Source organism: Oncorhynchus mykiss, chromosome 4 (assembly GCF_013265735.2).
Source record: "Oncorhynchus mykiss isolate Arlee chromosome 4, USDA_OmykA_1.1, whole genome shotgun sequence".
NCBI classification, from domain to species: domain Eukaryota; kingdom Metazoa; phylum Chordata; class Actinopteri; order Salmoniformes; family Salmonidae; genus Oncorhynchus; species Oncorhynchus mykiss.
The window spans coordinates 11,725,811-11,752,088 of record NC_048568.1 but is presented as its reverse complement, the minus strand read 5'-3'; positions in this window follow the sequence as shown (position 1 = coordinate 11,752,088).

Here is a 26,278-nt window from a genome sequence, read left to right as displayed (position 1 = left end):
TATTATATTAGAGGTTTTAAAATCCAGAGCATTCAACCCTCCCTCACCTTTGGTGCTACATATTACCGCTTTTCTTAAATAATGAGGTTTATTTCTCCATATGAAGTTAAATAATTTAGTATCAACCATTTTAGTTACTGACAGAGGAACATCCAAGGCAAGGGAGGTGTAAAACTAATCTGGACAGACCTTCAGATTTGGACAAAAGTACACATCCAGATAAAGAAAGATCTCTTAATAACCAGGAGTTAAATCTCTTTCCAATGTCCTCTACAATAGGAGAGAAATTTAAGTTGGCCCTTTCTTTCTGATCTTTGCTAACTTTAATACCAAGATATGTGATCACATATTTTACAGGGATATTACATACTGAATTTAAGTCACATCTTTTCAACGCAAATAATTCAGATTTTCAAATATTCAGAGATAAACCAAATACATGTGAGGAGGCCATAATACACTCAATAGCTTTCCTGACTTCATTATGAAAAAAAATGCTGGTGTCGTCAGCCAATTGTGAACATTTTATCTCTTTGTCTTGTACCTGAATACCCCTAAAACCATCCTTATTTATATGAGGTGCCATAACTTGTGTGACCAATAAAAATAAGAAAGGAGAAACTGGGCATCCTTGTTTAATTCCACGTCTAATGTTGAATCTCTGTGAAGTTCTATGGGATAATTTAACAGAGCTGTTACTATTATTGTAAAGTGTCTTAATTACACTTTGAAAATATTGACCAAAACCAAAAAATCGAAGAGTCTCAAAAGTCTCATCTTCCATAATGTTCTCATTGTAGTCAATCAAGTTCAATACTAGTTGAATATTATTACATATACTGTATGTCTGCCATAAAACCAGACTGGGTTTCATCAATTATTTGGTCGAGACCTTTTTTAAGTCTTTCTGCAAAGATGGATGCAAGTAACTTTCCATCATTGTTCATTAATGCGATTGGTCTCCAATTTTCTAACATCATAGAATCTTTGTTTGGTTTGGGCATTACAGAAATGAGGCCTTGTGTCATAGAAACAGGCAGGACCCCTAAATCAATTGCCCCCTTAAAATATTTATAGAATTCACTATCACTAATAATGCCATAATTCCCGGGAGATTTGTTCTCTTTTAACTTGCTGATACATTTTTTTTATTTCATTGATAGAAATAATTGAATCACAAGACTTTTGGAAGTCTTCATCTATGATTTTTGCATAGTCTGACAGGTATTACTGGTATAAAGGTTACCATAGAATTCTGAAACATATTTTGAAATATTTTTGGTGTTTTCATTTTCTTTGCCATCTATATCAAGCTTACGAATAGATGCAAATTCAGAATACTCTAAATTGTAAAGGTATTTTGTATTTTTTTCACCTTCCTCCAACCATTTCCTTCTTGATCTTACAAATGACCCTTTTGCTCTCTCTTCATACATTCGGTCCATTTCTAGTTGTAAAGAGAATAACTGACCGTTTCCTTCTTCATCAAGGTCTTCCATAGAGATTAGAGAAAGTATTTCCTTAACAAGTTTATCTTAACATAATATTTTTAGTTCAGCAATTTCTTTACCTCTCTTCGTGGCTGTTTGTCTTATTTCATACTTCATTAACTCTGAATATTTCCCGTTAGACTTAAATAGTTGGGCTTTCCTCCCATTGTCTTGTATAATATCTTTGGCATCCATCTTGAAATTATCATCTTCCAACAGCCTACTATTGAGTTTCCAATAACTCCGATTCGGTTTAACTTCAGATCCATTAATATATAAAGATAAGAATATAACTTTATGATCAGAAAGAATTGATGGTTCAATTGATGCCTTGACTACAGTATTGTCTAATGAATTAGAAATCAACCAGAAGTCAATTCTTGACTGTCTGGACATGTCCTTGTTACTCCAAGTGAATTCCTTTTTATCAGGATATTTACATCTCCAAATATCGACTTATCCATGACCAAGACATAGGTTATTAAACTCAGGATTAACAATGCTGGATCTGTTAGGAGGGGGATATCTGTCAATCTTCAAATTAGATACAGAATTAAAATCTCCACCTAAGATCATTTTGATATCCTGAAATAGACCTATAACTCTATTAATCTCTTCTTCAAATTTTTGTTTGTTGTTTTGTTTGTTGTTGGATGCATAAATATTCCAAAATAAAAACATTTCATTGTTGAAATTCACTGTTAAAATGAACCAACGTCCAGAGTGGTGAGTCTTACTACTGATGACCTTCCCTTTAAATGCACCTCTTAAAACTGCTACACCTGCATAGCAGTTGTTGTCATATGATAACCAGATATCGTTACCCCATTGATCTTTACAAAAAGATAGATCGGAAGAACAAGCCTGAGTCTCTTGTAGAAAGTAAAAGTCTGCATTAAACCATTTGCAATACAGGAAAATAGCCTTACGTTTGAGTAAATTACGGATACCCCGGACAAAGACATAAACTTCAACCAACAACCTTGTTATACTAATATAAGCTACTCTTAAAAACCTCTCTGACACTAGTGTCCCGCATGGCCAACATCCAGTGAAAATGCAGAGTGCCAAATTCAAATAAATGACTATAAAAATTTAACTTTCATGAAATCACACATGCAATACACCAAATTAAAGCTACACTTGTTGTGAATGCAGTCAATGTGTCAGACGTGTCTACGACGAAAGCACAGCAAACGATTATGTCAGGTCAGTACATAGCCACAGAAAAACACAGCCATTTTTCCAGCCAAAGAGAGGAGTCACAGAAATAGAGATAAAATGAATCACTAACCTTTGATGATCTTCATCAGATGACACTCATAGGACTTCATGTTACACAATACATGTATGTTTTGTTCGATAAAGTTCATATTTATTTCCAAAAATCTCAGTTTACATTGGCGCGTTACTTTCAGTAATGTTTTGCTTCCAAAACATCCGGTGATTTTCCAGAGAGCCACAACAATTTACAGAAATACTCATTATAAATGTTGAGAAAATACATGTGTTATGCATGGAACTTTGGATAAACTTCTCCTTAATGCAACCGCTGTGTCAGATTTCAAAAAAGCTTTACCCGAAAAAGCACACCATGCAATAATCTGAGTACAGCGCTCAGAGCCCAGCAAGCCAAAGAGATATCCGCCATGTTGTGGAGTCAACAAAGTCAGAAATAGCATTATAAATATTCACTTACCTTTGATGATCTTTATCAGAATGCACTCCCAGTTTGATTTGTTTGATAAAGTCCATCATTTATGTCCAAACACCTCCTTTGTTCTCGCGTTTAGTACACAATCCAAACTGACGACGCGCTGGTAGGTCCAGGCGAAAGTTCAGACGAAAAGTCATATTACAGTCTGTAGAAACATGTCAAACTAAGTATAGCATCAATCTTTAGGATGTTTTTATCATAAATCTTCAATAATGTGCCAACCAGAGAATTCCTTTGTCTTCAGAAATGCGATGGAATGCAAGCTACTTCTCATTTGAATGCGCATGACCAGCTCGTGACACTCTGCTAGACATCTGGCTCAAACCCCTCTTATTCCCCCCTCCTTTATAGTAGAAGCATCAAACAAGGTTCTATAGACTGTTGACATCTAGTGGAAGCCTTAGGAAGTGCAACATGACCCCATTTCCACTGTATCTTGGATAGGCAAAGAGTTGAAACACTACAAACCTCAGATTTCCCACTTCCTGGTTGGATTGTTTCTCAGGTTTTTGTCTGCCATATGAGTTCTGTTATACTCACAGACATAATTCAAACAGTTTTAGAAACTTCAGCTTTTAGGACAGAGTAGCAGGCAGTTTACTCTGGGCACCTTTTTATCCAAGCTACTCAATACTGCCCCCCTGTCCCAAAGAAGTTAAGGATATGTAACTCAAACGGATTTCCATCTCATTATTAACCTCTCCAACAAAAAACAAACAAATACTTTCCATAAAGTTACCAAAGTAGTCTTACTCCCACAAGGGGGAGACATTGTGTAGACGTTACAATAAGCAGTTATTCACCCATAGTTAGTGTTTAGTTTACCAGTTCTCAGGACAGCCTTTTCTCATACAAGTGTTTGTGTACATTTTTATAATAAAAGGCTGCTTTTCACCTGGCAATTAGGCCGTTTTTAGGCCTACCAGTTCTGTCCGAGTTAGACTCTGGCTCTCTCTCAAATGTTATGATTTGGCCGCATTTCTTTACCAACCGATGATCACTCTAGCATCAATAAAAAAATACAGTTTTCCCTGCCTTTCGAGCTGCCGCCACCATCGGCCACAGTTTCTCTCTTGTCACTTTGTCAGCTGAGGTCAGATCCTCCGTGAACCTCAATTTTGGCTGATGAGGAATTCACAATTCTTCGCTCGCCTCCAGAGAAGATCCCGTGTAGATCTGTTGGTGAACCGGATGATGTTAGTCCTCGGTCTCTTGTCTTGATCCTTGAGTCTTCCCAAACGATGAACGATGTCTACATTTTCCTGAAGTTTGGCTTTTGATCCTGGAATTACAGCTCCACAGATGTCATCAACTCTGCATTTGATGTCCTCACCCGCCTGCTTTGGAATTCCATGAAGCCTCAGGTTCCACCTGCGCTGGTATCTCTACACCTGAGACACCTTCTTTTCGTTTTCCTGGCAGATAACTTACACTTTCTTCATGTCACTTTTGAGGGTTTTCACTTCACCAAAGATAAAGTCAACAGATTTTTTTCATGGCTGTCACGCCCTGACCTTAGAGATTCCTTTTACTCTAGTTTTTGCATTTCTATGTTGGCCTGGTATGGTACCCAATCAGCGGCAGCTGTCTATCGTCTCAGATTGGGGATCATATTTAGGCAGCCTTTTTCCCACCTGTTTTGTGTGGGATCTTGTTTATGTGTAGCTGCCTGTGAGCAGCCCAGAACATCACGTTTCGTTTTCTTCTGTATTGGTTTTGGTGAGTTTCATATTTATTAAACATGTGGAACTCTAAGTACGCTGCGCCTTGGTCCATTCATTCAGACGAGCGTGACAATGGCCAATATTTTCATCGTATTCTCACTAACCATGTCCTCCAAGCCATTTGCCCATCTATCTTTGCTGTCAAAAGCATTACAATATTGTTTTGCATCTCAAGAAGTGACATACCCTCTTGGCCTCTCATCTTTTTCCCCTGGGGCTTGACTTGAGTAACGGCCTGAGCGGGGACTGGATGGGTGCAAGTCGTGAGCATTGTTGTCCGTGCTCACCACATTTTCATCACCCATTGCAGTACTTTCCTCCACGTACGGCATGACGAGGTATTCGTAGTGCCCAGAGGTGGTACTAAATGCCGTCATCCCCCTCCCAGATACGCACCAGGTTGTAAGCACTCCTGAGATCCAACTTGGTGAAGAATCGTGCCCCATGCAATGACTCAGTCACACTGGCTATTAGAGGCAGCAGATAACTATACTTCACCGTGATCTGATTTAAACCTCTATAGTCAATGCACAGGCGTAAACCTCCATCCTTCTTCACAAAAAAATTAAATCGAGGAGGCACGTGAAGTGGAAGGCCGAATGTATCCCTGTCCCAGATATTCGGTGACATGTTTCCATAGCCGCCGTCTCCTCCTGTGACAGAGGATACACGTGACTCCTGGGAAGTGCTGCGTCTACCAGGAGATATATCGCACAACCCCCCCGTCGATGGGGTGGGAATTGAGTCACCTTCTTTTTACAGAAGGCGAGAGCCAAATCGGCATATTCAGAGGGGATATGCATGGTGGAGACCTGGTTTGGACTCTCCACCGTGGTTGCACCTTTGGAAACACCTATATGTAACGGATGTGAAACGGCTAGCTTAGTTAGCAGTGTGCGCTAAATAGCATTTCAATCGGTGACGTCACTTGCTCTGAGACCTTGAAGTAGTAGTTCCCCTTGCTCTGCAAGGGCCGCGGATTTTGTGGAGCGATGGGTAACGATGCTTCGTGGGTGTCAGTTGTTGATGTGTGCAGAAGGTCCCTAGTTCGCGCCCGGGTATGGGCGAGGGGACGGTCTAAATGTATACTGTTACATTGATGCTGTTGACCCGGATCACTGGTTGCTGCGGAAAAAAAAGGAGGAAGGTTAAAAGGGGGGTGAGTGTAACGGATGTGAAACGGCTAGCTTAGTTAGCAGTGTGCGCTAAATAGCGTTTCAATCGGTGACGTCACTTGCTCTGAGACCTTGAAGTAGTAGTTCCCCTTGCTCTGCACAACCCCATCAGCTTGCTTTTGTGGAGCGATGGGTAACAACGACTGTTGTTGATGTGTGCAGAGAGTCCCTGGTTCGCGCCCGGGTATGGGCGAGGGGACGGTTTAAATTTATACTGTTACATATACACCTCCCTGAACACTGACGTGACCATCCCTTGAGAGCCTTCTGCAGCCACGTGTGGGGTCTGGGGCCTCCCGGGTGGCACAGTGGTTAAGGGCGCTGTACTGCAGTGCCAGCTGTGCCATCAGAGTCCCTGGGTTCGCGCCCAGGCTCTGTCGTAACCGGCCGCGACCGGGAGGTCCGTGGGGCGACGCACAATTGGCCTAGCGTCGCCCAGGTTAGGGAGGGCTTGGTCGGTAGGGGTGTCCTTGTCTCATCGCGTACCAGCGACTCCTGTGGCGGGCTGGGCGCAGTGTGCGCTAGCCAAGGTGGCCAGGTGCACGGTGTTTCCTCCGGCGCATTGGTGCGGCTGGCTTCCGGGTTGGATGCGTGCTGTGTTAAGAAGCAGTGCGGCTTGGTTGGGTTGTGTATCGGAGGAGGCATGACTTTCAACCTTCGTCTCTCCCGAGCCCGTACGGGAGTTGTAGCGATGAGACAAGATAGTAGCTACTACAACAATTGGATACCACGAAATTGGGGAGAAAAAGGGGTAAAATTCAAAAAAAATAAAAAATAAAAAGAAATAGTGATAAGCAGGAGAATCGATCAGGAAGAGACTTATTCTCTCCTTGCGTTATCATACATAATGGAGCTGTGACCTCCCTAATCAGGCCGACCCTAAAGGACGACTATCTAAGGAATGTACAGTGAAGGGCATATCAACAGGAACAATAGGGATCCCTAATCTAAGAGCAAATGACCGGTCAATAAAATTCCCAGTTGCACCTGAATTTAGCGCCTTATGCCGGGAATGCGGGGAAACTCAGGAAATTCTATAGATATACACTTGTCCAGATGACGGATGACGGATGGGTGGACAGATGACAGAGGGGTGGACAGCGGTGTGGGTTGTGGTGTTGGTTGGAGTGAAGTTGATGGGGTTGTGGAAAATCCCCCTTTTTCCCATCGCTCCATGGTGAGCAGCACGTGATCCATGGCTGTGCCAAGATGTTGGAGCATCGTCATGTGCTGTTGGACACGTTCCTCTACTGGTGCACCTGCTGACTCCATAAAAAATGGTGCTTCATTCTGCCATGTGTTAGTTGTGCAGAGGTGAGAACGGAGTCAGGCGCAGGACACAGAACTGAATAAAATAACGTACTTTACTCGGGAAAAATAATCAGCAAAAATAAATCCATGCAGACCCTAACACAACAGACTAACACAGAACCAGGAACAATCAAGCACAAAACGTAATGAGAACCAGAGGGTTAAATAGGGAAATAATAATAATGTAATGGGATCCAGGTGAGTACAATCAAGACATCACAAATGGAACAAGAAACGTGGATCGGTGGCAGCTAGAAAGCCGGTGACGACGACCGCCGAACGCCGCCCGAACAAGGGGAGGCACCAACTTCGACGGAAGTCGTGACACTTCCTCCACTTCCACACTCCTCCCTGATAAAACTACATCACTTGAAAAGGGTCCTGGCTCTGTAGAGTGTACATGACGCATATGATAATATATCCTAGAATATAATACCATTTGTAATAACATCATAACCACATTTTCAGTTAGTATCATTTTGTTGACTTAAATTAACTGCATGCACCCCAGAAAAAATAAGACAGCACTGAATCCTGCAGAATATTGACCCAAATTACCTGCAATTGCGTATCACCACCACTACTCAGTAACCGACCATATTTAAGTCCTGGCACCAGACAGGGGCAGGGACAACTGATTTAGTATGATTAGCTTGCTAAAAGTTTGCCTGCATTGATTAAATGTCGGCTAAAAGAGGAGCGAAATGTAAACACATAATTTTCTGTGAAAATATTAAGTAACTAATGTTAGGGGAGCAAAAGTAGACTATTTCACTATGGACTAAGCTAAGAGGTTCATTTCCACCACTCACGGACTCCACCCACCTTCCTTTGTGAAAAATTGGATGACACACTGTCGACTTTTCTTTTCTCTCTCGTCTTTCTTTTTTGTTTTTGGAGGCCAGATTTTTCTTTAGGAAGCTGAGACATGATGGTCCACCGGAACTAATCACTCGCAATTCACTGCTAGCAAGTACCGTTCACACCTGGTTTGAGGGCAGGATTATTTCACTTATAATTCACTGTATCACAATTCCCGTGGGTCAGAAGTGTAAATACACTAAGTTGACTGTGCCTTTAAACAGCTTGGAAAATTCCAGAAAATGATGTCATGGCTTTAGAAGCTTCTGATAGGCTAATTGACATCATTTGAGTCAATTGGAGGTGTACCTGTGGATGTATTTCAAGGCCTACCTTCAAATCCAGTGCCTCTTTGCTTGACATCATGGCATTTTACAAACGCCTGAAGGTACCACGTTCATCTGTACAAACAATTGTACGCAAGTATAAACACCATGGGACGATGCAGCCGTCATACCCCTCAGGAAGGAGATGCATTCTGTCTCCTAGAGATGAATGTACTTTGGTGCGAAAAGTGCAAATAAATGCCAGAACAACAGCAAAGGCCCTTGTGAAGATGCTGGAGGAACCAGGTACAAAAGTATCTATATCCACAGTAAAACAAGTCCTATTTCGACATAACCTGAAAGGCCGCTCAGCAAGGAAGAAGACACTGCTCCAAAACCGCCAAAAAAAGGAGGGACTGTAGGAGGGACTGGTGCACTTCACAAAATAGATGTCATCATGAGGTAGGCAATTATGTGGATATATTGAAGCAACATCTCAAGACATCAGTCTGGAATTTAAAGCTTGGTCGCAAATGGGTCTTCCAAATGGACAATGACACCAAGCATCCTTCCAAAGTTGTGGCAAAATGGCTTAAGGACAACAAAGTCAAGGTATTGGAGTGGCCATCACAAAGCAGAACTGAAAAAGCATATGCGAGCAAGGAGGCCTACAAACCTGACTCAGTTACACCAGCTCTGTCAGGAGGAATGGGCCAAAATTCACCCAACCTATTGTGGGAAGCTTGTGGAAGGCTACCCAAAACATTTGATCCAAGTTAAACAATTTAAAGGAAATGCTACCAAATACTAATTGAGTGTATGTAAACTTCCTACCTTTTGGGAATGTGGTGAAATAAATAAATGCTGAAATAAATCATTCCCTCTACTATTATTCTGACATTTCACATTCTTAAAATAAAGTGGTGATCCTAACTGACCTAAGACAGGGAATGTTTACTTGGATTAAATGTCAGGAATTTTGAAAAACTGCGTTTAAAGGTATTTGGCTAAGGTGTATGTAATCTTCCGACTTCAACTTCAGTTTCTTTTTGCAGACCACAAGGACCCACTGTGCCCACAGGATTTGGAGACACACAGCTGATTTGATATCATGTTGAATGCCAGGACAGTTGCTTTTGTGTATGTTTGCGGTAACAAAACGTGGCCTAATTTATTAATCAATGATGAACAATTATTAGTGTTATTTTAGCAAAGCACATACTGTAAGTCATGTACCAGTCAAAAAGTTAAAAGGCTTCATCCGATGAGTCAGCGGACATCATTTGAGTATTAGCATCACTTGGCTCTCAACAGTTGGGTTTGGTCCATGATATGAGTCCAGATTTAAAAGCACACACTGCAGTTTACCACCTCATTGGAGAACTTATCCTCGCCCATACCTGGGCTCGAACCAGGGACCCTCTGCACACATCGACAACAGCCACCTATGAAGCATCGTGCCACAAAAGCCACGGCCCTTGCAGAGCAAGGGGAACAACTACTTCAAGGCTTCAGAGCGAGTGACGTCACCAATTGAAACGCTATTAGCGCGCACCACCGCTAACTAGCTAGCCATTTCACATCGGTTACACTTGCCACACCCAAAAAGGGTTTCAGTTTGATATTGAGGACTAAATCAGACCCAAAATAATTTATTTGTATTTGTATTTATTATGGATCCCCATTAGCTGCTGCCAAAGCAGCAGCTACTCTTCCTGGGGTTTATTATGGATCCCCATTAGCTGCTGCCAAAGCAGCAGCTACTCTTTCTGGGGTCCAGTAAAATTAAGGCAGTTCATACAATTTTAAAACATTACAATACATTCACAGATTTCACAACACACTGTGTGTCCTCAGGCCCCTACTCCACCACTACCACATATATACATTGATAAATCAATGTGTGTGTGTGTGTGTGTGTGTGTGTGTGTGTGTGTGTGTGTGTGTGTCAATGTTTGTGTTACTTCACAGTCCCTGCTGTTCTGTAAGGTGTTTTTGTATCTGTTTTTTAAATCGAATTTTGCTGCTTGCGTCAGTTACTTGATGTGGAAAAGAGTTCCATGTAGTCATGGCTCTATGTACTATGGTGTGCCTCCCATAGTCTGTTCTGGACTTGGGGACTGTGAAGAAACCTCTTGTGGCATGTCTTGTGGGGTATGCATGGGTGTCCGAATGTGTGCCAGTAGTTTAGACAGACAGCTCGGTGCATTCAACATGTCAATACCTCTCATAAATAAAAGAAGTGATGAAGTCAATCTTTCCTCCACTTTCAGCCAGGAGATATTGGCATGCATATTATTAATAGCTCTCTGTGTACATCCAAGGGCCAGCCGTGCTGCCCTGTTCTGAGCCAATTGCAATTTCCTAAGTCCTTTTTTGTGGCACCTGACCACACGACTGAACAGTAGTCAAGGTGCGACAAAAATAGGGCCTGAAGGACCTGCCTTGTTGATAGTGTTGTTAAGAAGGCAGAGCATCGCTTTATTATAGACAGACTTCTCCCCATCTTAGCTACTACTACTGTGTTGACCATGACAGTTTACAATCTAGTGTTACTCCAAGCAGTTTAGTCATCTCAACTTGCTAAATTTCCACATTATTTATTACAAGATTTAGTTGAGGTTTAGGGTTCAGTGTTTTGTTCCAAATACAATGCTTTTAGTTTTAGAAATATTTAGGGATACCTTATTCCTTGCCACCCACTCTGAAACTAACTGCAGCTCTTTGTTGAATGTTGTAGTAATTTCAGTCGCTGTAGTAGCTGACGTGTATAGTGTTGAGTCACCCGCATACATAGAAACTCTGGGATTACTCAAAGTCAGTGGCATGTTGTTAGTAAAAAATAAAATAAGCAAGGGGCCTAAACAGCTACCCTGGGGAGTTCCTGATTCTAACTGGATTATATTTGATAGGCTTCCTTAAAGAGCACCCTCTGTGTTCTGTTAGACAATTAACTCTTTATCCACATTATAGCAGGGGGTGTAAAGCCATAACACATAAGTTTTTCCAGCAGTAGACTATGATCAGTAATGTCAAAAGCTGAACTGAAGTCTAACAAGACAGCCCTCACAATAATTCAATTTCTCTCAGCCAATCCTCAGTAATTTGTGTAAGTGCTGTGCTGTTGAGTGTCCTTCCCTATAAGCATGCTGAAATTCTGTTGTCAATTTGTTTACTGTAAAATAGCATTGTACCTGGTAAAAAAAATTCCAGAAGTTTACTAAGGGTTGGTAACAGGCTGGTTGGTCAGCTATTTGAGCCAGTAAAGGGGGCTTTACTATTCTTGGGTAGCAGAATGACTTTAGCTTCCCTCCAGGCCTGAGGGCTCACTCTCTCTAGTAGGCTTAAATTGAAGATGTGGCAAAAAGGAGTGGCAATATCGTCTGCTATTATCCTCAGTAATTTTCCACCTAGATTGTCAGACCTGTACAACCCCCCCCCCCCCCCCCCCCCCCCTAAAACCACAAACAGCAAGCAATGCAGGTGTAGAAGCACGGTGGCTAGGAAAAACTCCCTAGAAAGGCCAGAACCTAGAAAGAAACCTAGAGAGGAACCAGGCTATGAGGGGTGGCCAGGTGGAGATCTTTGTTTCATAATGTAGTTTCTTTTTCTTTTTCTCTAGTTTAGTCACATGATTTCTTAATTTGCAGTACATTTGACAATCAGTTGAGCTGCCAGACTTAATTGCCATACCTTTTGCCTCATCCCTCTCAACCATACCATTTTTCAATTCATCATCAATCCAATGGGTTTAACAGTTTTTACAGTCATTTTCTTAATGGGTGCGTGCTTATTAGTAACTGGAATAATTTGTTTCATAAATGCGTGAAGTGCAGAGTCTGGTTGCTCCTCATTACACACCACAGACCAGCAAATATTCCTTACATCATCAACATATGAATCACTACAAAACTTCTTGTATGACCTCTTATACACTATATTAGGCCCAGCCTTTGGAACTTTGGTTTTCCTAGACATGGCTATTATATTGTGATCACTACATGCTATGAATTTGGATGCTGCTTTTAATGCAAATATCTGCAGCGTTAGTAAAAATGTGATCAACACATGTTGATGATTTAATTCCTGTGCTGTTTGTAACTACCCTGGTAGTTACTGACAACCTGGTCAGTATTTGTATAATACAAGATCCAGAAACATACAGAGCCAAGAAGCTTTGAAGTTTTGGCCTTCCAAATTTGTTAATTAATCAATAAGAAAGAGAGTTCCAAATCTCTCTGCCAATAACAGCTAATTTTCAATTTTCAATTTTCCCTTTTCCACTCAGACCACTCCCAGACAGTCCTAGCAAAATGATTGATTGAAGCAATTTTTTGTTAATTATTGACCAGTTTAATTGAAAACGATCACAGTAAGGTACTTAATTGTTAGCCGGAAATGATTTGGCATTGAGATAAAAATGGCTACATTGGACCTTTAAAAGCATTTGCTGCTACTAAGAAACATGTGTTGCTACTATATATGGTGTCTCAAATGAAATAAACAACAGCAAGGATTCATCATTATATTCCCCATTTCAGACCTCCCAAGAGACACCACTTTATCCTCAGGGGGTGAGCAGACAACTGCGGTGAGCTCAGTCTTTGATAACCTCCTCATATTCCATTAATTATTGGTTTCATGCAGGTACTGAAACCACTGGGGGAAGTTTGTCGGTTTGTTCCCTTTTAAGCCCTTTGGTTTGACAACCTTCACTGCTGTGTTTTCATGCCAAACACCTTTGTTAAGTTTTCATAGTAGTGGAAGAAAAACTCAGCTGTTTGGAGGCAGCTGCAGGATGTTAATTTAGAGGGTTATAAGAGTCAGAAAGAAATAACAGATGTTACCATTCTGTATTATAGCTTAAGTTATTGCTAAATTATTCTTCAAAAGGTGTCCTTTTTTAAAATATTTTGAAAACACATAGGCCGACATCCTTCATTCCCTTGAAGCGATCATTGATCTGATGGAATTGGGACAGGAAAAGAAGGGTTTCCAACTAAATACTTTCACCTATCCACTCTGTCAGATCAGTTATCAACTAGGGAGAGGAAGGAGGTACTGAACTCCAACAGAGCACATGTTTCAGTTTTAGATGTTTTATGTGTGTTCACATGCAATTGAGGATGTCAAACTACTTCTAATGACTACACGATATAGACATCACAGATCCTCATATCCCCTTGCCATTTTGACTGTTTTATTCCAACTTAATTTCCTTTCAAAAAACAATAATCATCCACATATGACTTGTGTGGAAAACTATTTGGACTTCCCCTTGTCAGAGTCTATGCTCACCTGAGTAAACAATGGGATATTTGTGAGGTGCGAGTACAAAGGCTTGTGTGGTTGGTATCTGTGTTTTATCACCACGGATTCCATGAACGCCTATTATTTGTGGTTGGGAGCACCAAGTCTGTTATCACTAAATATCAGGCAGTGCCCTGGTCCTGTCTGGCATCCTTCATGGAAATAATGGTTGTTATCAAGGTTCCCCGAGGTGCACCACAATTACTATGTTTCCTTTAATAATTGATGACATTTTATAAATAGTGTAATGAAACAGATAGAGAGAGTGAGCTTGTCTGGGGTAGTCTGCGAACCCTCAACCTTCTGGCCCGTAGACTTGCACTCTGTTGACAGCTCCAAGAAATGAAGCTTCCTTGGGGGAGACGATATACTGTACATAAAGGCAGGGTCACTACAATTCAGTATACTGTATACTTGTACATACCGCTCTGATATTGGAAGGAATGAGGTAAATGTTATTTTTTTCCACATTGTCCTACAACTGTCCATATTTCTGTGGTTCACTGTTGCAGGGCAGATCACAGTAAGGCCTACCATTTGATTCATGCTCAGAATTAACCTTTTTTTTCATGTTCAAATTGCCTCAGTGGTATTAAAATGACAGAACTAAAAGTTAAATGAGAAGGACAGGATACAACACCAAGAGCCAACAGGTAGGCTGCTACTTAATAATTTGAATGAAGTTCTTGTTGTTTACTGTAGGATTCAGAAGGGGAGATAGCGCACAGTTAAAGTTATGTAGTCTCAATTGGCCTAGCTAACATTCAACTAGCTTCTCTCGGTCTGATGCAGTTGAGACAGGTACCTATGTATTCAGATGAGAGGATAAATAATTAGTATTATAAAACTGCTTTGGAGAAATCTGCTATTCTATGCTTTTGACAATTCCCTGTTATCCGCACTGTCTGAAGTAGCCTAATCACTCACTGAAGTAGTACAGTACTTGACATCAAAGTATCAATACTTGACCAAAACAAAAAAAATGGTGGACAAGTTTTCCGTAACCAGATTTAAGATCCGTAAGCAGAACTAACCATAAACTCAATGAAGGTTATCTTAAAAGTAAAAGACTATTCTAATATTCTCGCACCCCAATAACATTGTTGCCGAGTTGGACTCGCTAGCCTAGATCAGAGGCAGTAGGGATGACCAGAGCTATTCTCTTGATAAGTGCGTGAAGGGGAACATTGTCCTGTCCTGTTAAGCATTAAAATGTACTTTTGGGTGTCAGGGAAAATGTATGGAGTAAAAAGTTAAAACATTTTTTAAAGAATGTAGTGAACTAAAAGTTAAAAGAAAAAAAGAAAAACACTTAAGTAGTACTTTAAAGTATTTTTACTTAAGTACTTTACATCATTGTTCCTTATAGTCCAAGGATCATACTGTACATGTTTTGTTTAAAGGCAAATTGGCTCTGGAAGCCAAAACAGTCAAATATTCCACCTAAATGTGAAACATAAATCCTTCTACTTTCATTTAACATCAAAATAATTTCACAAATGCAAAATACAAACTATACACTGTACACTGTTTTAACACAGTTGCAACTGATAGTATTTTTCAGTGACAACACATTTGTGGCATCCATCTGCCATTTACATACACGTGTTAGGAGACACAGATAGTTCATTAGCACAGGTAGTCTACTCAGTCTTCTGTCTGTTTTTGTAAACACGCACTGTAACATGGAGATATGCCCGTGTGGGAACACTGACCCTAACCCTATAAAGGTGTGTATCAATTGAACCTTTTGTTTTTTGAAAATTATTTCTCGCTGATATGAAAGATGAGGTCCTTATGCTTCCAAAACCTTACCACAAGTGATTAGTATTAATGTTCAGACCGAGCGATGGGGCTCTTAACAAAAGACACTTTTGTCCAATGACTCCTATGTGCAATGGAATGGAACTGAGAGTCATGATCAAGGGTTAACTGGTAAGCAGCTGGTTAGCTAGCTATGATTACACCATCATCAAAAACTGCCTACTAGTTCGTTTTCAGACAAATATGATCGACTCATAACTAGTTTCTGCACTGACCACCACATTTCGGAGAATAACTGTCTGAAATCAAAGATAATCTTCTATACAGAAATGTAGCTAGCCAGCTAGCTATCATGATAGTCCACTGGACAATAGTACCTAACCATCAACATAACATTTTTTCCCAGGATCTTTGTGGGCACATAAGCTGCACAGGAACCAGAGTGCTGCTGTTAATGCAAATTTTAACATGTTTGGTAATATTATCAATCTTGAGACAATAAACAACTCTTTAAAACTTCATGCTTCTGATTTCCCTTGTTTTCAATGTCTGTCTATGCATGAATGTAACTAGGTGTACATTCCATGTTATGTTCTCATCTTGTTCTAGAACCCAGGAACAAAAAAATAGTCTATCAGAAAGACTGATATTGCATAGCTAAAGTTCAACAACGAGCATTATGTCTCGGAAACTATAATCACAGACAGAACATTGAGGTGGATATTTCCCCTTGTCACTCACATTTGAGCTGCTGCTCTACTTTGAGCCTCTCGTTCACAGCTCCAGTTAATAGAGTAGCTAAAAATCAATGCTTTTTTCTCCTCCTACTAACGTTACAGCATTGTTGCGTTAGGTATCTGTAAAAAAAATATATAAAAAAATAATCATCTTTATGATGATGATCGGGACTTGCTAGTGGTAGTTTTGTGATAAATGCACTGTGCTTTTAAGGATTTATTAACATTAAGGATCCCAATTTAGTTTTAACGTTTTAACGTTTACAGCCCTAAGAGTATCTATTTCTCCAAGTGCCTTCATGCTGTTTTAATTCAGTTGGGACTCTTTTTTTTGTCGTCATCTGGAAAGTTTTCTCTGGCTTTGAACTTGGCTGACAAAGACCAATAAGAAATAAGATGAGTACACAACTCTCTTGGTTAAAAATACTAACCTGTTTACAGAAGCTAGCCTGTTAGCACACCTAGCCTGTTAGCTTGCCTATTAGCTAGGCATACCTGGTAGCTAGTGGGTTCTCTAGAGCCGATTTAGAGCTTGGTACTGAACTGTAGTGCAGTTAGATTGCTCCATTCACGATTGACTCGGTTTACAAATTTGAAGAGGTCTTGAAGAGAGCATATTGTGCATATTTTTTTTCCACTGAGCATGAATCTTCTGGGTTGTGTCCCAAATGGCAACCTATTCCCTATAAAGTATAATACCTTTGTTCAGGGTCCATAGGATCTGGTCAAAAGTAGTGCACTGTATAAGGAATAGCGGCAATTTGGGACAACCTATGTGTGGGTGATGTGTGGGCGTTGGTGCAGATGAGTCAAAGAGATGTGGGCAGCTAGCTGGTGAGAGCCAAAGGTGACTATTTTTGTCTGAACTTGTTAGAACAGACACACGTGCAAATGCACACACCCGTACAAACACACACATGCGCACGCACCACACACAGAAAGAGTGATTTCTGATACTGTCCAGTTTGTTGTCACCTTCACACCAGTCAGGTTTGAGTAGGGACTAGAACAAGAGTCTCCAACCCTGTTCCTGGAGAGCTACCCTCCTGTAGGTTTTCACCCCAATCCCAGTTCTAACTAACCTGGTTCCGTTTATCATCCAGCTAATTATTAGAATCAGGTATGCTAGATTAGGGGTTGGAGTGAAAACCTACCGGACGGTAGCTCTCCAGGAACAGGTTGGAGTGCTAATGCTCTCTGTCAGACATTTATGAAGTGGAAAGAGGTGACATTTGTCAGACCTCATGTAGTTTGACTAAAGCTGCATGCTGCTGTCATCATTTGTATTGGTCCAACAGAACGAGGTAAATCAACATTAAATGGACTTGTACCACAGTTAGAACATAATAGTGGGTCCAGTGTAGACATACTGGGTCCATACTTGAAAACATTAGAAATGTTTTCTCTGTATCAAAATGCGCAGCAGCTAAATAAAATCAGGACGTAGTTGCATGTGATACAATGCTACATATATAGCTGTTCCCATGAGATAACCTGGGATATTTAGCCCTATGCTAACCTGACCAGTGAATATTTCCTGTAACAAATTACAGCCTATCAAAGGTCAGACTTTATGTACACCAACCAATGGCATTTCTTAAAATAAGTCAACTTGGCCACCAGAGGGATATTTTAAACCTTCACAATTGTAGAATGCCATTACTGCATGATGCATCCTTTACTAGGCTACTAGCTACTAACGTTCAAGAGGCAAATTTTCGCATACACGATCCCATGTTTTTACACATCCATGTGCTTTTGGTGGTTAAAGATGATGTCTATAAAACATTTAAGTTTGTCGTATATCATTAGAAAAATGTTATAGCCTTATGGTCTCATCAAATGACTGTCATGTACCCCTATTACCATCTCTGCCAGGTGGCATTTGCCGCTAAGGCAGTTGGCTGTGAATCTTTAGGGTACAGAAACCTTGGGTTCGAGGTCCCCTCGCATTAAGCTTTTTTGTTAAAGTCTATGGGATCGGTGTCCCTAAACTGGGGGATTATAAATTTGCGATAATGTGACTAGAATGACGTTGTAAACAACAGCCAACTTTCCAGGGCATAGACATGTCTTATAGGGGCTGAAAGCTTAACTATTGTTAATCTAACTGCAGTGTCCTCTTTACAGTAGCTATTACAGCAAAAAAAGATACCAAGCTATTGTTTGAGGATAGTGCACAACAACTAAACACTTTTACAGCGGCAACTGCTTTGATACATTCACCTCTGAAGGTAAATAATGTACTTACATTCAGTCATCTTGCTCTGATTTGTCATCCTGAGGGTCCCAGAGATAATGTAGCATAGTGTTGTTTGATAAAAATCCATTTTTATATTCAAATGTAGGAACTGGGTTCTACAGTTTGACCCCACTGCTGTCTGGCTCCACACCCACCCCGCCCAGCCCAGCCATCTAGATATGTGAAGGTTAGTGTATTTTCTGTAGGGGATCTAATGATCCATCATGTATGACATTCCTGGGAGTATGTATTACCATACCCCTTTTGTATGTTCTCTATAGTTATGTACTTATGTAGACATTGACCAATTCAGCACATTTGGGCAAACTCCTGGCAGATTTGACAGTACATATTGTGTAGTGATGTAATTCTTCACTGGATCAGTCTGAAACATGTTTTACACATACTGCTGCCATTTGTGTACAACATCTAAATTACACCTAGAATCCAATCTCAATGTATGGCCTTTCTCTTGCATTTCAAAAAAGATTAAAAAATATATATAATGTGTTATATTCTCCTACATTAATTTCACATTTCCACAAACTTCAAAGTGTTTCCTTTCAAATAATATCAAGAATATGCATATCCTGAGCTACAGGTCCTGAGCTACAGGCAGTTCGATTTGGGTATGTCATTTTAGGTAGAAATTGAAAAAAAGGGAAAAAACTGTTCACTGCTGGTTCTCGATGCTCGATTCAAATAACGCTTGATTCATGTGATGAAGTGGATGATTATAATAATGCATATAAAACGTTGTACATGTAAGTGTCACCTACATTAGAAATTAAGTGGTGTTTTCGGTTTAACTGCAACGTTATACTGTGCTATTGTTATTGGTATGTTAGGGCTATGTAAAATACTAACTAATCATTAAGTGATCTTGCGAGACATTGATTCAGTTTTGATCCTAACTTTCTTAATGAAGAAGCACCATTCTGAGAAGTGGCGTCGCGTCGCTCCAGTGCATTCCGGAACTAGCAGCACTATACCCTTCTGGAGTAGTAGCCTATGTGACAGTTTGCAAGAGGGACTCCAAAAAGCTCTTCATTAAATATATTTGTAATCTTCATTTTAAATCAAAGTTTATCGGTCGTGTACACAGATTTACCAATGTTATCGCAGGTGCAGCTAAACGCTTGTGTTTCTAGCTCAAACAGTGCAGTAATACCTAGCAATACAAAGCAATACACACACAACCCAAAAGTAAAAAGAAATAAAGAAATATCAGAATGAGCAATATAATTGGAACACCTTCCAAATATTGAGTTGCACACCCCCCTTTTTGCTCTCAGAACAGCCTCAAATCATTAGGGCATGGACTCTACAAGGTGTCAAAAGCATTCCACAGGGATGCTGGCCCATGTTGTCTCCAATGCTTCCCACAGTTGTGTCAAGTTGGCTGGATGTCCATTGGGTGATGGACCATTCTTGATTCTTGAACAATCCTTCTTTTACCTGTCTCCTACCCTTCATCTACAATGGTTGAAGTGGATTTAACAAGTGACATCAATAAGGGATCATAGCCTTCAACTGTATCCACCTGGTCAGTCTATCATGTTTTGTATACTCAGTATGTGTATATAGTGCATTCAGACTACGCGACTTTCTCCGCATTTTGTTACGTTACATTTTATTCTAAAATGGATTCAATTGTTGTGTTTTTCTCATCAATCTACACACAATACCCCATAATGAAAAAGTGAAAACAGGTTGAATTTTTTTTTGCAAATATCACATTTACTTAAGTATTCAGACCCTTTGACGCTACAAGCTTTGCACATCTGTATTTGGGGAGTTTCTCATTCTTCTCTTCAGATCCTCTCAAGCTCTGTCAGGTTGGATGGGGAGCGTCACTGCACAGCTATTTTCAGTTCTCTCCAGAGATGCTTGATCGGGTTCAAGTCCGGGCTCTGGCTGGGCCATTCAAGGACATTCAGAGGCTTGTTCCAAAGCCACTCCTTTATTGTCTTGGCTCTTTGCTTAGGGTCGTTGTCCTGTTAGAAAGTGAACCTTTGCCCCAGTCTGAGGTCCTGAGCGTTATAGAAGCAGGTTTTCATCAAAGATCTCTCTGTACTTTGCTACATTCTTCTTTCCCTCGATCCTGACTAGTCTCCAAGTCCCTGCTGCTGAAAAACATCCACACAGCATAATGCTTCCACTGCTGTGCTTCATCGGAGGGATGATGCCAGGTTTCCTCCAGATGTAACGCTTGGCATTCAGGCCAAATAGTTCAATGTTCGGTTTATCAGACCAGAGAATCTGGTTTCTCATGATCTGAGTCTTTATGTGCCTTTTGGCAAATCCAAGTGGGCTGCCATGTGCCTTTTACTGAGGAGTGGCTTCCGTCTGGCCACTATAACATAAAGGCCTGATTGGTGTAGTGCTCCAGAGATGGTTGTCCTTCTGAAAGGTTCTCTCATCAGACAGGAACTCTGGAGCTCTGTCAGAGTGACCATCAGGTTCTTGGTCACCTCCCTGACCAAGGCCCATCGCCCCCGATTGCTCAGTTTGGCCAGACGGCCAGCTCTAGGGAGAGTCTTTGTGGTTCCAAACTTCTTCCATTTAAGAATGACGGAGGCCACTGTGTTCTTGGAAACTTTCAATGCTGCAGACATTTTTTGGCACACTTCACCATGATCAAAGGGATATTCAATGTCTGCTTATAACATTTTTACTCTTCTACAATAGGTGGCCTTCTTTGCAAGGCATTGGAAAACTTCCCTGGTCTTTGTGGTTGAATCTGTGGTTGAAATTCACTGCTCGACTGATAATTGTATGTGTGGGGTACAGAGAAGAGACACTCATTCAACAACAATGTTAAACACTATTATTGCACACAGAGTGAGTCCATGGAACTTATTATGTGACTTGGAAAGCAAGACATTTCAGATGTAATTTTATTTAAATAATTCCTAAAACATAATTCCACTGACATTATAGGGTATTGTGTATAGCCCAGTGACAACAAATCTGAATTTAATCCGTTTTAAATTCAGGCTGTAACACAACAAAATGTGGAAAAAGTGAAGAGGTGCGAATACTTCTGAAGGCAATATATATCTGGGAAAGGGTATAAAACAATTTCTAGAGTGTTGAACGTTTCCAAGTGCACATAATTGGGAAATTGAAAAATTATGGAACTACCCAGACTCTGCCTAGAGCTGGCAGTCCGACCAAACTGAGCAACCGGGCAAGAAGGACCTTGGTCAGGGAGGTGAACAAGAACCCAATGACCCCTCTGACAGAACTACAGAGTTCCATGGCTGAGATGGGAGAACCTGCCAGAAGGACAACAGTCTCTACAGCACTTTACCAATCTGAGCTTTATGGGAGAGTGGCCAGATGGAAGCCACCCTTAAGAAAAAGGCACATGACAGTTAGCATGCTATGGGGATGCTTTTCAGCGGCAGGGACTGGGAGACTGGTAGAGGGAACAAGGAATGGAGCCAAATACAGACAAATCCTTGATGAGAACCTGCTTCAGAGTGCAAACAACCTTAGACTGGGGCAAAGATTTAAGTTCCAACTGGACAATGACCCCAAACATACAGCCAAAGCAATGCCGTAATGGCTTCAGAAAAATAATGTGAAAGTCCTCAAATGGCCCAGCCAAAGCACAGACTTGAATCCCATTGAAAATCTGTGTAAAGAATTGAAGAGTATGGTTCACCACAGCTCCTCATCTAACTTCTGGCCTTCCGGCTCCGACAGAGATGGCCGCCTCGCTTCGCGTTCCTAGGAAACTATGCAGTGTTTTGTTTTTTTACGTGTTATTTCTTACATTAGTACCCCAGGTCATCTTAGGTTTCATTACATACAGTCGAGAAGAACTACTGAATATAAGATCAGCGTCAACTCACCATCAGTACGACCAAGAATATGTTTTTCGCGACGCGGATCCTGTGTTCTGCCTTTCACCCAGGACAACGGAATGGATCCCATGCAGCGACCCAAAAAAACGACTCAGAAAAAGAGGGAAACGAGGCGGTCTTCTGGTCAGACTCCGGAGACGGGCACATCGTGCACCACTCCCTAGCATTCTTCTCGCCAAAGTCCAGTCTCTTGACAACAAGGTTGATGAAATCCGAGCAAGGGTAGCATTCCAGAGGGACATCAGAGACTGTAACGTTCTTTGCTTCACGGAAACATGGCTCACTGGAGAGACGCTATCGGAGGCGGTGCAGCCAGCGGGTTTCTCCACGCATCGCGACGACAGAAACAAACATCTTTCTGATAAGAAAAGGGCCGGGGGCGTACGCCTTATGGCTAACGAGACATGGTGTGATGAAAGAAACATACAGGAACTCAAATCCTTCTGTTCACCTGATTTAGAATTCCTCACAATCAAATGTAGACCGCATTATCTACCAAGAGAATTCTCTTTGATTATAATCACAGCTGTATATATCCCCCCCCAAGCAGACACATCGATGGCTCTGAACAAACTTTATTTGACTCTTTGCAAACTGGAATCCATTTATCTGGAGGCTGCATTCATTGTAGCTGGGGATTTTAACAAGGCTACCAGCCTTGGGGGTGGAAAAACCTTGGATCATTGTTACTCTAACTTCTGCGACGCATATAAGGCCCTGCCCCGCCCTCCTTTCGGAAAAGCTGACCACGACTCCATTTTGTTGATCCCTGCCTACAGACAGAAACTAAAACAAGAGGCTCCCACGCTGAGGTCTGTCCAACGCTGGTCAGACCAAGCTGACTCCACACCCCAAGACTGCTTCCATCACGTGGACTGGGACATGTTTCGTATTGCGTCAGATAACAATATTGACGAATACGCTGATTCGGTGTGCGAGTTCATTAGAACGTGCGTTGAAGATGTCGTTCCCATAGCAACGATTAAAACATTCCCTAACCAGAAACCGTGGATTGATGGCAGCATTCGCGTGAAACTGAAAGCGCAAACCACTGCTTTTAATCAGGGCAAGGTGACTGGTAACATGACCGAATACAAACAGTGCAGCTATTCCCTCCGCAAGGCTATCAAACAAGCTAAGCGTCAGTACAGAGACAAAGTAGAATCTCAATTCAACGGCTCAGACACAAGAGGCATGTGGCAGGGTCTACAGTCAATCACGGACTACAAGAAGAAATCCAGCCCAGTCACGGACCAGGATGTCCTGCTCCCATGCAGACTAAATAACTTTTTTGAGGACAATACAGTGCCACTGACACGGCCTGCAACGAAAACATGCGGTCTCTCCTTCACTGCAGCCGAGTGTTAACCCTCGCAAGGCTGCAGGCCCAGACGGCATCCCCAGCCGCGCCCTCAGAGCATGCGCAGACCAGCTGGCCGGTGTGTTTACGGACATATTCAATCAATCCCTATACCAGTCTGCTGTTCCCACATGCTTCAAGAGGGCCACCATTGTTCCTGTTCCCAAGAAAGCTAAGGTAACTGAGCTAAACGACTACCGCCCCGTAGCACTCACTTCCGTCATCATGAAGTGCTTTGAGAGACTAGTCAAGGACCATATCACCTCCACCCTACCCGACACCCTAGACCCACTCCAATTTGCTTACCGCCCAAATAGGTCCACAGACGATGCAATCTCAACCACACTGCACACTGCCCTAACCCATCTGGACAAGAGGAATACCTATGTGAGAATGCTGTTCATCGACTACAGCTCGGCATTCAACACCATAGTACCCTCCAAGCTCGTCATCAAGCTCGAGACCCTGGGTCTCGACCCCGCCCTGTGCAACTGGGTACTGGACTTCCTGACGGGCCGCCCCCAGGTGGTGAGGGTAGGCAACAACATCTCCACCCCGCTGATCCTCAACACTGGGGCCCCACAAGGGTGCGTTCTGAGCCCTCTCCTGTACTCCCTGTTCACCCACGACTGCGTGGCCATGCACGCCTCCAACTCAATCATCAAGTTTGCGGACGACACAACAGTGGTAGGCTTGATTACCAACAACGACGAGACGGCCTACAGGGAGGAGGTGAGGGCCCTCGGAGTGTGGTGTCAGGAAAATAACCTCACACTCAACGTCAACAAAACTAAGGAGATGATTGTGGACTTCAGGAAACAGCAGAGGGAACACCCCCTATCCACATTGATGGAACAGTAGTGGAGAGGGTAGCAAGTTTTAAGTTCCTCGGCATACACATCACAGACAAACTGAATTGGTCCACTCACACAGACAGCATCGTGAAGAAGGCGCAGCAGTGCCTCTTCAACCTCAGGAGGCTGAAGAAATTCGGTTTGTCACCAAAAGCACTCACAAACTTCTACAGATGCACAATCGAGAGCATCCTGTCGGGCTGTATCACCGCCTGGTACGGCAACTGCTACGCCCACAACCGTAAGGCTCTCCAGAGGGTAGTGAGGTCTGCACAACGCATCACCGGGGGCAAACTACCTGCCCTCCAGGACACCTACACCACCCGATGTTACAGGAAGGCCATAAAGATCATCAAGGACATCAACCACCCGAGCCACTGCCTGTTCACCCCGCTATCATCCAGAAGGCGAGGTCAGTACAGGTGCATCAAAGCTGGGACCGAGAGACTGAAAAACAGCTTCTATCTCAATGCCATCAGACTGTTAAACAGCCACCACTAACATTGAGTGGCTGCTGCCAACACACTGACACTGACACTGACTCAACTCCATCCACTTTAATAATGGGAATTGATGGGAAATGATGTAAGTATATCACTAGCCACTTTAAACAATGCTACCTTATATAATGTTACTTACCCTACATTATTCATCTCATATGCATACGTATATGCTGTACTCTATATCATCGACTGCATCCTTATGTAATACATGTATCACTAGCCACTTTAACTATGCCACTTTGTTTACATGCTCACCTCATGTATATACTGTACTCGATACCATCTACTGTATCCTGCCTATGCTGCTCTGTACCATCACTCATTCATATATCCTTATGTACATATTCTTTATCCCCTTACACTGTGTATAAGACAGTAGTTTTGGAATTGTTAGTTAGATTACTTGTTGGTTATTACTGCATTGTCGGAACTAGAAGCACAAGCATTTCGCTACACTCGCATTAACATCTGCTAACCATGTGTATGTGACAAATAAAATTTGATTTGATTTGATTTTTGATTTTGAACTTAACAGAGCTTGATAAATCTGCAAGAAAGAATGGGAGAAAATCCCTTAATCCAGACGTGCAAAGCTGATACAGACATACAATTGAAGTCGGAAGTTTACATACACTTTGGCTGTATGTCAACCACTCCACAAATGTCTTGTTAACAAACTATAGTTTTGGCAAGTCGGTTAGGACATGTACTTTGTGCATGGCAAAAATACATTTTCCAACAATTGTTTACAGACAGGTTATTTCACTTATAAATCACTGTTTCACAATTCCAGTGGGTCTAAAGTCAACATACACTAACATACACTAATGTGCCTTTAAACAGCTCGGAAAATTCCAGAAAATTATGTCATGGCTTTGGAAGCTTCTGTATTTCAAGGCCTACCTTCAAACTCAGTGCCTCTTTGCTTGACATCATGGGAAAATCAAAAGAACTCAGCCAAGACCTCAGACATTTATTTGTAGACCTCCACAAGTCTGGTTCATATTTGGTAGCAATTTCCAAACGCCTGAACGTACCACGTTCATCTGTACAAACAATAGTACGCAAGTATAAACACCATGGGACCAC